At 38.6% G+C, this 16451-nt stretch overlaps 1 pseudogene; it reads right to left on the bottom strand.

Annotated features, from left to right (window-relative positions):
* Positions 1-15153: 15153 nt before the first annotated feature.
* Positions 15154-15253, bottom strand: LOC116149120 (U6 spliceosomal RNA; annotated as a pseudogene).
* Between the last annotated feature and the right edge of the window lie 1198 nt (positions 15254-16451).

The raw sequence follows: 16451 nt of genomic DNA on the forward strand, positions 1-16451 counted from the left end.
GCTACAAAAAACTCCTCACTTTATTCCTCAAAAGGTAACTTCTAAGGAAGTCTCTAAAATGTGGCCATCCTAGACATTAATTTTTAAAAGATAAAGAGATACAAAGGCCCATTAAAAATTAAAAATCTTTTCCAACAGCTATGGGATAAAAAAAGAATCTGAAGTTAACAAAACACGAACATGTCGGTATTAAGGGGTTATTGCTTTAGAGACAGTTCTTCCACCTGACCCATACTTCCTTTCATTCCCCTTCACTGGGGCAACATTCAAACTTCTAGGCCAGTCTGCACTCCTGCCTCAGGAAAGGGGTGTGGCAGAGTAGAAAGGAATAATAATTTCTTACAGTTACGTAATATGCCTTTGAAAAGCTTAGAGTCTTTAGGGGAATACTGAGGTGTAGGAAAAATACTGGCACACTGGTGGTAAGATATTTTCTCCTACTCCACTCAGAGGATAGAAAAATATTTCTCAAGTTAGAGAGTTGAGGACAAGCGGAGGAGACATCGTCACTCGGTCCTGAATAGGGCTCTTGTGTCTTGCCTTAAAAGCAGCTCTGGAAACGGCACCATTCTAGAAAAGGAAAGACAGACTCGGGAGTCCAGAATGACAGGGATTATAGAAAGTGAGCAGAGTGCCCTAGCCTCAGGGTGGTGTGACATCTCAGTGCCACCTTGTTTGGACTGATGATGGTTAAGCCCTGAGGACCAGACTGGATGATGGACGTCTCAGCTGGTGCCCATGTGGATGGCTGACACTGAAGGGCAGGTGCCCTGCCTCTCACCTTGATGCTCCAGAAACAACCTGGCTCCAGGTGGAATGGGAACTTGAAATAGATATTAAGTTGATTGGCAGAAAAATAAATGAGCTTGTATTTCTGATACATTTGAGTTTATGACCAAAATGTCAACTCCTTACACTTCCTATTAACACTTGTGTGATGTGGTCAAAGGAGCTTGGGAAAGCAGAACTTCACTTCTTCAACTCCAGCCCCCCAACCCCAAGTTTAGTCTTTGTTCATGTAACTGGGACTCATAGCGCTAGTTTAATATTTATTTTTAGAAATATGCCAATTTCAATTTCCAGGGTTTTTTTTTTTTTTTGCTTTTGCATTCAATTTAGTAGCCATATTACAACATTATTTATAATATAATCTTGTTCCTTTGGCCTTTCTCTCTCCTCCTTTTTCTCAGGGCTCAGAACTTTGCTTTTTACAATGTAAAATCTAACTGACTTACAAGGCTATTTATTGTCTTACCACAAAATTCTGTTGGGATGAAACTGTTGATATTACTCCAAGTCTCTCTTTTTGCTTTTTTTTTTTTTTGTTTTTTTGTAATACAGGAAAATTGTAACTTAAGGAAAACTTGGGGTGAATATCCTATATCTCAAAAGAGAAAGAGGAAAGCAAACTGATAATTTGAAAATGCTAGTTGCTCTTTTACAGAAATTACATCTTAAAAAATGTACAAATACATTCTGTCTTAAATATATATATTTCTGTATCCCACTTTTGGGCCCACTCCCTCACTTGTGGTCTGCCCTGTGGTGGAGTGGGTCAGACAACTCTATGTCTATGGATTTGGGGAAAGTACACTGTTCTGAGACTACATTTTGAAGAGTGGTAAGGTCAATTGAAGTATGAAATGGAAAGTGAGTTGAAGTATGTCCCCATCCCCTTCAGGTCTGTTTGTCTGGTTTTGGTTCAGAAGGTGGGAGAATTTTCTATATAGTGCAACTCTCTCCCTTGACACCATCTTTAATGAAAATGTCACCAATATGGCACAAGAGCTTCTGAATTTATAGAACTATTTCGAGTTTATTAACAAAATCAATTGTATTTATGGGTATATTAATCGAAAGTTGGAGAGAAGCATATTAGGCAAATTGAAGCTGCTTCCTAAAGTCCTGAAAAATTCTCTCTTTCATTTCCTTCTGGTGACCTACAAAACATCAAAGTACTTTTCTCCCTCTAATTTCCTTTTTTTCCTTCCAGTTTTACTGAGATATAATTGACATACAGCACTGTATAAGTTGAAAGTGTACAACATAATGATTTGACTTACATACATCATGAAATAATGACCACAATAAGTTTAGTGAAGATCCACCCTCTCATAAAGATACAGAATAAAAGAAAAAAACTCTTTTCCTTGTGATGAGAACTCTTAGGATTTTCTCTCTTAACACCTTTCATATATGCCATACAGCTGTGTTAATTATATTTGTCATGTTGTACATCCCTAGTGCTCATTTGTCTGATAACTGGAAGTTTGCACCCTTTGACTGCCTTCATCCACTTACCCCTCCCCCCACTCCCACCCCTGGTAACCACAAATCTGACCTCTTTCTATGAGTTTGTTTGTTTGCTGGTTTGTTTTCGAAGCATAATTGACCTACAAGACTATGTTAATTCCTTGCACACAACATAGTGATTTGCTGTTTCTGCACATCACAAAATGATCATCACAGTAAGTCTAGTTATCATCTGTCACCATAAAAAGGTAATTATTATTGACTGTATTCCCCACATTGTACATTTTATATCCGTGACTCACTTATTTTGTAACTGGAAGTTTGTACCTGTTAATCTCCCTCCCCTGTATCACTCATCCTCTGACACCCCTCCCCTTTGGCAACCACATGTTTGTTCTCTGTATCTGTGACTGTTTTTTTTGTTATGTTTATTTATTTGTTTTGCTTTTTAGATTCCACATGTATGTGAAATCATACAGTGTTTGTGTTTCTCTGTCTGACTTACTTCACTTTGCATAATACCCTCCAGGCCCATCCATGTTGTTGCAAAGGCAAGATTTCATTCTTTTTTATGGCTGAGTTATGTATATATATGAGTTATGTATACACACACATGTCTATATACACATACATACATAGACATGATCTTACATCTTCTTTCTTCTTTAACCATTCATCTAACAATGGGCACTTTGTTTCTATATCTTGGCTATTGTAAATAATACTGCAATGAACATAGGGAGGCATGTATCTTTTCTAATTAGTGTTTTTGTTTTCTTTGGATAAACACCCAGAAGTGTAATTGCTAGATTGTACAGTAGTTCTATTTTTAATTTTTTGAGGACACTCCAAACTGTTTTCCATGGTGGCTGCACCAATTTACATTTCCATCAACATTGCACAAGGGTTCCCTTTTTCCACATCCTTGCCAACACTTACTATTTCTTGTCTTTTTGATAATAACCATTCTAACAGGTGTGAAGTGATTTTTCTCTGTAGTTTTGATTTGCATTTCTCTGATGATTACTGACATTGAGTACTTTTTCATGTGTCTGTTGGCCATCCGTGTCTTCTTGGAAAAAATGTCTGTTCAGGTTTTGTGCTCATTTTTTAATCCGACTGTTTGTTTGATGTTGAGTTGTATGAGTTCTTTGTATATTCTGGAAACTAACCCCTTATCAGATATGTCATTTGCAAATATCTTCTCCCGTTCAGCAGGCTGCCTTTTCATTTTGTTGATGGTTTCTTTCACTGTACTAAAGCTTTTTAGTTTGATGTAGTCTCATTTGTTTAATTTTGTTTTTGTTTCCATTGCCTGAGGATACATATCCAAAAAAATATTGCTAAGACTGATGTCAAAGAGCATACTGCTAATGTTTTCCAATAGCGGATTTATGGTTTCCTGTCTTACATTTAAGTCTTTCATCCATTTTAGTTTATTTTTGTATATGTGAGAAAGTAGTCCAGTTTGATCCTCTTGTATGTAGCTGTCCAGTTTTCCCAATACCATTCATTGAAGAGGCTATCTTTTCCTCACTGTATAGTCTTGCCTCCTTTGTCATAGAGTAATTGTCCGTGTAAGTGTAGGCTCATTTCTGGGGCCTCTGTTCTGTTCTGTTGATTCATATGTCTGTTTTTGTGCCAGTACCAAACTTTTTTGATGACTGTAGCTTGCAATATAGTTTGAAATCGAGGAGCGTGATACCTACAGCTTTGTTCTTCTTTCTCAAGGTTGTTTTGGCTATTCAGGGTCTTTTGCGTTTCCATACAGATTTTAGAATTATTTGTCCGAGTTTTGTGAAAAGCACCGTTGATATTTCTAATACTGAATATTCTAATATCTGGACTTGGTATTCTAATTTCTGATAAGTGACATTGGAGGGTTTTGCTTGCTCTTCATGTTGCCACAAAAACTGTATTATAGAGTTTGGTATTGACTCTTTTTAAGCTTGCTACAGTTAGATGTATGCCAGGCTGAGCCAGATAGGATCTCACGAAACAGCCATTTCAAGTAATGGAACATATGGCTGCATGCAATTCATAGTTTACATGATTAGCAATAAGGCCTTTTTTCCTAAAAAGAAGAAGGGCTTCAAAACCAAATACTTTAAATTTCATGTATATGTGTATATATATAGATATAGGCATGAAAATTTAAAAATAACATTCTTAAATAGAAATATTCTTGATTAAATTAAAATTTTTCTCATCTGTTGCGTGAAAACATTGATAACATTATCTCTATGTACGTCTTTTAGCTCTGAAGTTCCCTTTTGAAATCTTAGTATAAGTAGAATTTGGTGGATTTTTAGAAAGCAGTTTGGGTCATAAACTTGCACATTTTTTTTTCTGGGAAATAATATATAAAAATTAACATGTCTATTCTTGAGAATTTTGAGTCATTCTAAACCATGCATGATTCACTTGTTCATTTTTAGTTCACTCCAGATGAAGAATTCACAAGTTGCAGAGAAGGGGAGAGATTACCCCAGAAGAAATTTTAGTCCTTAAAGTTTTAGTGCCTGTTTCTAATAATAACAATGTTACACATGGATGATAAGGTAGAATTTCATAGAAAAAAAGAATAGTAGGGCTTTTAATTTACATATTCTCAAGTCTTAAGAGCACATCTCAACAGGATAAACACAGGTCACTGTTTCAAGTTAAGAAAGAATTTCTTTTCTAAGTTACTCTGTTCAAAATGAAAGCAATGATACACATGGTTAATGTCTTTCTGTATAGAGGCATAGATTAAGAGACCAATTAATGATAAGAAGGGAAGCCTTTAAAACTGGACATTGATCTGGGGCTGTGGCAATCGGAATAATCAAATGTATTGATTATTATAAATGCAATTATTCTGTAGATTTATTTTTGGCCTGAAACCTTGCTCAGAACCACTTCAGTCCTGACTATTTGTCTGCCAGGTTTGCTTGCTTCTGTTTCCCAGACATTCATGGCTATTATATTTGTAATGCGTTTCCTATGGGAAAAGTATGAGAAGCAAAAAAAGAACTCCTAGGGGTTGGTGAGGGAACAGTAGCCCTGGGGCAAATCTCCTGGGGTAGTAAGAATGAAGAAGAAGAAATTAATAGTTCCTGAGTTTTTGTCACTCTATACTTGGCACCATGCCAAATCCTCCACAAATACAATGTGTGAAACAAATTGATCATGAAAACGGTTTCCCAACTACACTGTTGTCATATATCTTTCCATAAAAATCCATGCTTTCCCTGCACCCCTTTTCCTGTCCTTTGAAAATTGCAATAACTTTGCTTATTCCCACCAGCTAAGAATACCCTGTGACACCAGGTTTGTTTCACTTTCAAGAACAAAATTATGTCATAATATTGTCCGAATGCCTTTTCAATTTAAATTGGCAGCCTCCATTGTATCCCGTCTCCACCCTATCGCTTCCAAATCCGACGCAGGAGACCCTGCCCTCTGAGGACCTTTGCTTTAATGCACACAATCACTCCAGCTGCGACAAATGCTGCCACCTGCTGGCGGCTTTTGAAGGCGGTGCAAGCCGGTGAGCAAAGCTTTGCACTGGGTTCACGGGCTTTTTGCCACAACACTCCTCAGACACTGCCCTTCAGGCGTTCATTCTCTTCTTGCTTAGAGTCGTCCAGTTTCAGCTGCTTGTGAGAGAACAGTAACAGCTTGGGTAGGTCCTCTGTTCTCCCAGAATATCCAACCTGATGGAATCTGAAGACCTACTTGGTGATTCTGTTTTGCCATTTAATATGTAGCGGGGACCGTACTTTATGCTCATGAAAACAAGGTGAAATCTTCCTGCCCAGAAGCCTTCCCACTGTTTATACTGTACGTAAAAGTTTGAGGCAGACGCCAGGAGTTTAATCTGGAGCATTTGGGCATTCTAATCGAAAATTAAGTGAACACTTTCTTGCCAAACACTTTGCTTTAATTTTAGTTGATACGATTCACCAACATTTGCAATAATGGAGTTGTTAGTAAACTGTGCCATGTACACAAAAACCTTTAAAATTTTATTACTAGTTCATACAGAAAAGAGCAATGCTAGTTTATGAGGTTAAATTGCCAATTATTTTCAACATCTGACATCTAAACAGTCTGACTGGCAGGATTCCTATAAATGTTATGTCAAAATGTTAACACAAAGACCATGTCGGATTCATTTTGATTTGTAAGTTATGAAAGGTCATTTATTTATTGATCGATGAAAAGTCTTTTAATCTATGTTCCTTTTGTTCTTTCAGGGAACAATCAAATGAAGGTTTATCAAAGGCACTTATACTTTAAAATATATATTTATTTTAAAAAATGAACCCATTACACGATAACATAAATGACATATTTATGTAAAATAACTATATTTTCCAAACAAATTTTCCTTTCCAAAACAAAGCAACTTTTAGTGAGAAAAGTAGCATTATTTTATATTTTTGCTATCTCATTAATGTCTGGCTTAATGGGGTTTGCCTGGATTGCTAGATCTGCTTTTTCATTTGATCTGCTGAAATATGTTGTTTCAAAGGCACTTCTTGGTTTAGTTATTGTTGAGTGCCTAGGACCTACCATAAGGCCTAGCACATAGAAAGCTCAATAATGCTGACTGAATGAATGATTAATTCCTAGCCTCCTCTCTTTTTTTTTTTTTTTTTGTAAAAATGCCTGAACTCTTTAGATTAATTTATGAAATTCTGCTTAAACTTAACAGTGAATGAGGCTTTTACAATCAGTGGATTCACACTCTTTACATGTTGCTGATTAAAGTATATTTCAGGGTTCAGCAGGGATGGTATCACCAAGATGCTTGGGAGAAACACTGCATCTTGGACTCCACCCCAGACCTACCAAGTCAGAATCCGCTTTTTAACAAGATCCCCAGGTGATTCAGATGCACACTAGAGTCTGAGAAGCACTGCTTTATTTATTTATTTTATTGAAGCGTAGTTGATTTATAACATTGTGTTAGTTTCTGGCGTACGGCGAAGTGATTCAGTTGTACGTATACATACTCTTTTTCATATTCTTTTCCATTATGGTTTATTACAGGATATTAAGTATAGTTCCCTGTGCTATACAGTAGGACCTTGTTATCAATTTTATATACAGTAGTGTGTATCTGCTAATCCCAAACTCCTACTTTAGCCCTCCCCCATCCCCCTTCCCCCTTGGTAACTCTGAGTTTGTTCTCTGTGTCTGTGAGTCTGTTTCTGTTTCATAAATAAGTTCATTTGTGTCATATTTTAGATTCCACATGTGATATTGTATGGTATTTGTCTTTCTCTTTCTGACTTACTTCACTTCGTATGATGATCTCCAGATCCATCCATGTTGCTGCAAATGGCATTATTTCATTCTTTTTTTATGGCTGAGTGGTATTCCATTGCATATATATACAACATCCTCTTTATCTGGGCATCTGTCTGTGAACATTTAGGTTGCTTCCATGCCCTGGCTGTTGTAAATAGTGAGAAGCACTGCTTGAAAGTAACTTAACTATTATTATTTCCATGTAGCTATAGAATCCATTTTCTTCTACAGATTTTGGTTTTCCTAAATAAAATTATTTTCATTATATGACTAGACTTTGCACTGCTTTCTAATTGAGTCTGTGCAGGATAAGTTTTCACATCTTTGTTTCCCTCTTTCTCTTCTAAGGGTAGCTCAAGCTGAGAAACTGTGTGAATTCCTTCTCCTGAACTGTGAGTCAGGGGGCTTTCTCAAAGGGAAGTTCCCTTCTAGGGCCATCTGATTGAAAGTTTTAAATTAATGAACCAGTGATTGGCTATTAAGACATAGCTGCTTAAACAGTTTTCTTCTTTAAAAGAATGTTTGTTCTACGTCATGCAGAACTGGCATGAATTTAAGGGAAGACTTCCTGCCACAAAATATTTGTTAACAGCTCCTGAAAGAGAAAGTAATTGTCACAAGTCAGGTCTTTTTTAAAAAGCTTTTTTTTCCTGAGATTACCCATGTGTGAATTTCTAGAGGGGGTTGGATAACTTGTTAATTTAATTACTTGCTTTTCACTTAATTAACTTCACAGCTAAGTTTTTATTAGAAAGACAACTTTGGTTTCAGCTTGCCTAAAGTTATTAAGATTTTGGTATAGAAAAGCAGTTACAATAGTTATTTTACTTCTTGATTTAATGAGATGCTTTTCTTAAGCATGTATTTTCAAGGTCAGCTCCAGCATACCAAGCAGCTTGTGCCAGTGCCAGCTGCAGACGTGCTTGGGGTCAGGCCGCTCTTGTAGAGGTGCCTGTGGAGAGGGCCACATGCAGGGCTGGGGGCAGGAGAAAGAGAATGCATCTGGAAACATGACACTGCCAACCCACATTCAGGTCTCACCCTGGTACAAGTCACCCTTTGTAGAAACGCTCTTTTCCTGGGAGGCTGTATAGGGTCCTGGGAAGAGCCTGGAACTTTGGAGTCTGACAGACCCAGGTCCTGAGACATTGTGGGTCATCTCAGACCTCTGGATCACTTTATTTTTTTAAAATTAACGGATAGGTCTGACCTGTGGTTTAATGGGAAGAATTCTCTCTTGGCTGCCCCAGATTGAGAGCTCCTTGAGGGCAGTGACTGGTCTGTAAGGTGTGTCTTTCCCTGGTCTAGAGGAGGGCCAGCACACAGCAGGTGTCAAATAAATGCTTGTTCTCATCTTGTGCTGTATTTATTTACTGGTTTATTGTTTAGTTTTCTCAAGGAATGGGATTAGTGAGGACAGCGATTTGTTGAGATTTTTGCTGGTCTATATGCCTCGGCCTCCTATAATGCCTTGCATGTGGTGAGTACTCAGTGCAGGCGAGGGTGGAATGAAATAGTGTCTAGGTGCTTGCTAACAGTTTAGGCACTACCCAGTCGTGTTTTCTCACTTAGTCCTTACAATACCCTTGTGATGTCATGGTAACTAACATGTATTGGCCTAGACAACTTTCAAGGATCAAAGTTCTTTACATTTATTATTCGATGCTTGAAAGTAGGTATTACTGTTATTGTAATTTCCATATGAGAAAACCAAGGCATTAAAGGCTGAAGTAGGTTGCCCAAGATTATGCTCACAGAGAATCAATCTAGGTTTTGAGCGGGGTGGTTCGGCTCCAACATCTGTGCTCTTAGCCACCACAGTAAAGTTGCTCATCAGTTCTCTCATTTGGTGAGTGAGGAGGTTGAGACTATAATGCAGCTGGCCCTTGAACAACATGGGTTTGGAATGCATGGGTCCACGCATACATGGATTTTTTTTTCAATGGTAATTCACAGCACAACACAATCCAAGGTTAGTTGAATCCGCTGGTGCGGGACCAAGGTGATGGTTGAACAGAGGACAGGGAGGGCAGGGCAGGCTATAAATTATTCATCAATTTCTGACTGCATGTATGGTCAGCACCCCAGACCCCCTGCATTGTTCAAGGGTGAACTGTACCTAGTTCCCCCATAATCACACTTCTGTCCACTACCAAAGAAGGGAATTGGATGTGAGTTGCCTGCCTATAGGTTTGGGTTCTTTCCACTGCACCACAGTTCTAGATGTTTCATTATGACCCTGGAGACAGGGATTTCCAAGAAGAGCTAATATATATCCCTGTTGACAAAAAGGTCAAGAAGAGTCATCATCAGAGTCACAGTAAAAACCAAATAAAGGTCCCTTGCATTTTAACAAAGCCCTTTTAGGTATCAACCTGTAATATTCGTTGTGGCTCTAGTCAACACATCTTAAGAAGAATATGTAAAGATGTTGGGGAAATTTCAAGAATTACATGGAAAGGTCCGAGAATTACATGGAAAAAAAGCTGCTATTTACACAGCATGTTAACATACTAACAAATGAGCATATTAACAAATAAAGGTGATTCTACCTAGACATCAATGGATTTGCCTGACATTTAAGAATTGCAAAATATGTGACTGAATTTTAAACAAATCCTAAAATACCATTGACACTTAAAGAATTTAAGTTTTTAAGTTATAGTCTAAATGAAAAATTTTAGACATTGGATTCTAAACTAATGGAAGTACCTAAACCAATTGGGATGAGCGTGTGAACGTGTTTTTAAAGGTTTAGGTAAATCAGTGGACACATACTCCTAATATGTCATCGAGGAAAACTTGGCTTCATTGTTTATCTATTATCATTGAGTTAGACTTCCAAGAGCTTGGCGTCTGGAATCAGACGGGGCTTGAATCTCTGTTCTACTTCTTACTTGTTATGTGACCTTGGGCCAAATTTTAAACCTCTTGGGTCCTCAGTTTCCTCATTTGTACAGTGGGATAGGATACTCATGATCCTCCCTTCATAGGTTAGAGATCATTCATTGATTTAGTTTTGAGTTGAATTAAACTCATTGAATTTAGGCACATGAAAATTGCTTAAAACGGACTGATACTGACAGGGTGTATTGATAGGGTTCAATACATGTTAGCTAATGTCATTAGCTATTGTGATGAACTAACTGCCCTTTGTCCCAGTTAGTAGCTCACAGTTTTAAGGAGACAACACAGAGGTACTTCAGTAAAAGAACAGGATCTGTTGCTCTCCTCTCCCATACCGTGGAACTTCACTATGGAGCCCTCTGTGACACGCTGGACTTGTCTGTGTGGACTGCACTGTCCTAACTATTTCCAACTGTTTGTATTTTCTAGCAGAAAAGATTCTAAGGTGCTGTGTCTGACGAGGACACCAAGAACTCTCTTACTAAATGTGCATCCTCAGTGCTGCTTCAGGTTGATGATATGTTAAGCCACGTGGGAAGGCAGCTGAATGAAGAAAATGAGTGGGTAAATACCTAGTGAATGGTTCAATGGCTGGGCAGAAAAATCCCATGAACAATGGACTGTGGCTGAGAAGTTACCTTGTTCCTGATTGACTCAGAGAGGAAAAAAGTCCTGCGAATACTGATACTAGGAGGCTAATTCTTTCAAGTGTAGCAGTGGTCCAGGTTTTAACGGAACAAGTGGTTAGGAAGTAGGAGCCACCTCATCTGCAATAAAGCCCAGTGTGTGCTTCAGAAAACAAAAATGTGTGACCTCTGTCATAGCGATGCCAGCCACAACTCCAAAATAAAGCAGATTTAAAGAGGAAACCGTTCAATTTTGGTAATAAAACACAAAAATTAGGTGGTTGTGTTCAGATTGTTTTTTTCAGGATGACTGAAGAATTTTAGATATTTACATATATTAAGAACTGGTCAAAAGAAAATGCTATTAAAAAACTGGAGAAACTTCAACATTCATGCATAAGTGTTAATTCCAACATGAACCATAAACCAGTTCGTGCATTTTGACAGAAGTCCATTATTGGGAATTTGTCTTATATAATTTTCTCTCTCTCTAAACACTCTCTTTTTGATCACAATTTAGTCAGGATCCTCTGAGCCCTCTTCTCAACGAGGCTTTGACCTTGGCCTGCCCTGACTGTCCTGTCCTTACTGGGCCTGCAAAGCCTAGTTTAGCAAGAATCCAGCTCCAACTTGATGTCTAATCATCTGTGATATCTGATCAAGTTCCTCACCCCCTACCTTTGATGTATAAGTCTGTGCCCAACCTTTAGGAAAAATCCGTTAGATGAGTTTAGCAAGAATCCCCCTACCTTTGAAGTCTCCTCTTAGCAATTCTTCCATCCATTGACCTCACCCTGCTTCTTGGCTATAAATCCCCACTTGTCTGTGTTGTATTCAGAGTTGAGCACCATCTGTCTTCCCTATTGCAACAGTCTTGGATAAATTTTTCCTTACTATTTTAACAAGTGTCAGATAATTTTTCTTTAACTCAACCTCTCCATCTTTGCTAGAGTAGAGAACTTAGAACCAAAATATTTATTAGTAGGGGGTTGACTAAATTTTATGACATAATTTTTGAAAGAGCATGCCAGCATGAATAATTGGTGGCCAACATTCATAAAGTACTGTTATGTGCACTGTACTTGAGACAGGAGGGAAGGGGGCAGGGCACAGCCATTAAAAGAATGACGCAGCAATCAGCACCAAGATGGTAGAGGATTCAACTCCCAGGAGAACTTGAGCTTCCATATACGCTCATTAAAGTACAACAGCATGCTAAATGACACTCCGACAGGAGCCAGGACAGTTTTAAGGCTGGCCGTAAAAGGTCAAAAAGTGGGTGATGGCCCAGTTCCTGGGAATCCCAGCCACTTCCCCAAAGTAGTTGAATAATCCTCCCACTTGTTAGCATATGAAGTTACCAAGCCCATAAAAACTAACAGCCCCACAACCTGGGGCTTGCTGTTTTGAATTCTTTCCTGCTTGAAGCCAAGGACCCTCACTGGACGGGGCACATGAGACCTGGGATGTGACCATCCTCTCATGCCCCACTTTCCTGTATCACACTGGGTGCTTTATCAGCTGGACCTCCAAAACGAACTACAAATCAGCAGAAGCCGAGAGCCTCAGTGTTCTCCATTCTTCACTGTGTTCTTCTCTTCAGTGGTGGCTTCCTCTGCTCCTCAGACCTCACAGCAGAAATCAGGGCTGCTGCACCACTGCTCGCCTTTGTATCTGATTGCGGAGCAGACCCTCCTTGTCTCCCCAGAGGAAGCAGTCCTGGAGGAAACAGTTCTGTCCTTCATTCTATTCCTGTGGCACGTTCCTCCTCACAGGAGGACAGCTGGTTTATATTACTGGTGGCATCAAGCAACTGCAGGTATGCACTGAGCTTTGTCAACCAGCTGTGAGGTCAAGGCTTCAGAATGCGGGCAGCACAGTCACATGCCTCTCTCGTTGTTAATTTGTGGACCTGTGTTGCCACTTGTCCTTGGTCTCCCGGGAGCAACTGGGCCAGACCAAGGATTGTCTTGGGCAGGCCCAGGTGAGTTGTGAGCCAGCTCAGGGGTGGGGCAATCGAGTGGAGCTGCTGCTCTGTGGGACCAAAGGGTTTCCTCTCAGGATAAGCCTTCATCTCAGGAGAGGCCTCAGCTGAAAATTGTGTTTCCCAGCACAAGTTACCAAAACTCTTTGTTTTGGGATTTGATTTTGCCTGACTCATACTGCTTGGGCTGTTATTATTATTTTTTTCCCTCTAATTGGATCCTTATGAACACTTCTCAGGTTCTAGAAAACAGAGGAAAGGAGGCAGTGGTCTGCTGGGCAACTGGTTCTCTGGAGAAAAGAAGGCCAGACTGTAGGAATGGCTGATTTGATTTACCGCTGTGAGAGAACAACTTTCTTTCGATCCATTTCCAAACTCCTGGGGAAAATTCTTAGTGGCCCAGGTTTTCTGCCAGGCTTCTGTCCTTCGTTTAATCACCTGTGACCAGGGGACCATGACTACACAGTAGAAGGAAGCATGGTGGTTGGAAGTCTCCTGTAATGGGTCCGAGTCTTGTGTGCTGGGCTAACGACCATCCAGCCCGAGTCTGTGCAGAGCAGAGCCCAAGGTAAAGGCTTGTACACATGAAGTTTATGTAGAAATATGACCCCAGAAGGCAGAAGAACAGGACCAATAGGGAAGGAGAGAAAGACAAAACGTGGATTATTATTAAATTCACCAATCTTACTCTTTCGTTAATATTGGGTAATAAAAGGGCAATTTACCCAAATAATGCATAGTAAGAGATGAGCAGAGAGTTGCCACGAGATGTCATTGGAGCTTGAGAACAAATCCAGTGCAGAGACGGGTAAAGCTCAGACAGCACACTACAGTCCCGGTGACGTCACTTAAGCCCTGACTGGGATGTGCCCCTTGTCAGCTCTATGGACCGCTTTCCCTTGCAGTTTTGGTTTCGTGAACCCATTAATTTCTTTACTGCTTAAGTGAGTTTGAATCACGTTTTCTGTCACTTGCAATTCAAGAGTTCCAACTGCTATGCTTCCACAATAGCAGAGATCGCATTGTATTCCGGGCGTTTATTTGTATTTTCTCAAGTAGATTGTCACCTCCTGAGGTCAGGGTCCATGCGTCTTATTCCACTTGTATCCCCAGCACTTCAGAGAGCACCTGGCGTATAGTAGAACTCCAGCACATGTTGGAGTGAAGGAATAAATCTGTAATATTTATTTGGCATGTGTAATGTTGATCTTCTCCAGTCTCATCAATGCTTTTTTATTATTTACAATAATCTGTCTGTTAATGTGCACATAAGCATTCTGCATAGTTATAATCAATCTGTTAATCTGTCTTAAAAATATCTTTTTGTATTCTATTCTTCCTCTTTAGTATTACTTGAAGACAAGCAATTTTATTTTTTATTTTGATTTTTTACATGTTTTGTTTTCATCCCACTTAATCTCATTCTCCTGGTTCTGTTTATGCCTCAATGGTTACTCCTTTTCTGTCTTCTCCATCTCAAAACCTTGGGGAACTCCAGAGCTCAGTCTTTAAATGTCTTCTCTCTATCAATGCCTACTTCCTAGGGATTTCCAGGCACTGTTCACTGCCTCTACTGTTACCTCCCTGGTCTAAGTACCACAGTTTCTTGCAATAGTCTCTAAACTGCTCTTCCAGGCACGGCACCTTTATTTTTCCTACAGAAGCAAGAGTGGTCCTTCTGTTACCAAACACAAGTTCATCTGCCTGACACACAGTAAAGCCAAACAAACCGGAACACCAGAGTTTGGAGCAGAGAAAGGTTTATTGCAGACCCAAGCAAGGAGGACGGGCAGCTTACGCTCGAAAAACCTGAACTCCCAAACAATTTTACTTTATATCCATCAAGATGGGCCACAGAGCTATGATTTCAAGTAGGTTTTTTTCTTTTTTTTCATTTCCAAAAAAATATTTATTTATTTATTTCATTTTTTAATTGAGTAATAGTTATTTTACAATGTTGTGTCAAATTCCAGTGTAGAGCACAAGTCATCAGTCATACATGAACCTGTACATATTCATTGTCACATTTTTTTCGCTGTGAGCTATCACAAGATCTTGTATATTTTTCCCTGTGCTGTACAGAAAAATATGGAACACTTCACAAATTTGTGTTTCATCCTTGCGCAGGGGCCATGCTAATCTCTGTATTGTTCCAATTTCAGTATATGTGCTGCCAAAGCAAGCATTCAAATAGGTCTGTAGTATTAAATTTCTTTTTTGTTCTTTTTAACTTTTGGCCTCCTTTACCCATTTCTCCTGCCCCTCACGAGTGATTTCTTAAGAATATAAGTGAGTTAACCTTTTTTCATGCTGAGAAGAAAACAGATGAAAATTTACAAGTAAATCTGACAAAATACATTCACTCAGAAAAAAAAAGGATGGTTAGATGGAAGAATTCACTTTATTTAAAATTATTCTATTAAAAGTATAGCTCCTTAGACCATTTTTTTCCTTTTTAACTATAACAGAGCTAGAAGGTTAATAAAAGGTCTTGTTATAATGGATTGATTGAAACTGTAACTAGTATAATGGGAAGCCTTTTTCTGCTTTCTTATTTGTAAGGGCAAAATGTCTATTTAAAATGAAGATATGGTGAAGGGAAAATGTGATGTTGATAGTATTTTATTTTGCTTAGTCCTAAAAGAGAGTTACCATGAGCAATTATGATCCTATTCATTAGAAACTCACAAAAGAAAAGTTTATTTCATAACCTACTAAATTCCCTTATGTTGACTGTATTCTTTTTTTGTCAATTTAAAAGCTTTCTGAATGAGAATCTATAAAGTGGGAAATTCAAGAAGCCCACAATTTTATCTAACCATTCATTCTCTCTGCATTTCTTGCACATGGCTTGTTGAATGAGAATTTAAAACAATCTTTATATGAAATCTTAAAACTCTGTATGATTTTCCAAATCGAACTGTGAAGCCATTATCTGGGATTTTCTCTATATAATTGTTACTGTTGGCAGAAACTCATGGAAGTATCACGTGTTATTCAAATATCATTCTCTACAACCCAGCATCTAGAAAAATAAGGCAGATAAACAAAAAGGAGGATATATCTTAATGATGATATTTTGGGATCACAATACATTTTGGAGCAAGCTACAAACTCCTTCCCTTCAGAATCCAAATCTCAGTATTTTCCTTGAGCCAAACCATTAGCAGCTAATAAATTTTAATCCCTAAATAAACCTTCCCCCTTAGACTAATGGCAAGAATTTTTTTTTTTAAGTTTCTTTTTCAATCAAAATTCCAGACTGGATCAAAAGGGAAGGAAAAAAATTCTTCTTGCCTTTCAGTAAGATTCAAAAATCAGAAGCAAATGAAGTCTGTTAAAAAGAGCACTTTCTAACTCCTTCTTCCCAGACAAGGGAT

This window comes from Camelus dromedarius, chromosome 1 (genome assembly GCF_036321535.1).
Source record: "Camelus dromedarius isolate mCamDro1 chromosome 1, mCamDro1.pat, whole genome shotgun sequence".
In the NCBI taxonomy this organism is placed as follows: Eukaryota; Metazoa; Chordata; class Mammalia; order Artiodactyla; family Camelidae; genus Camelus; species Camelus dromedarius.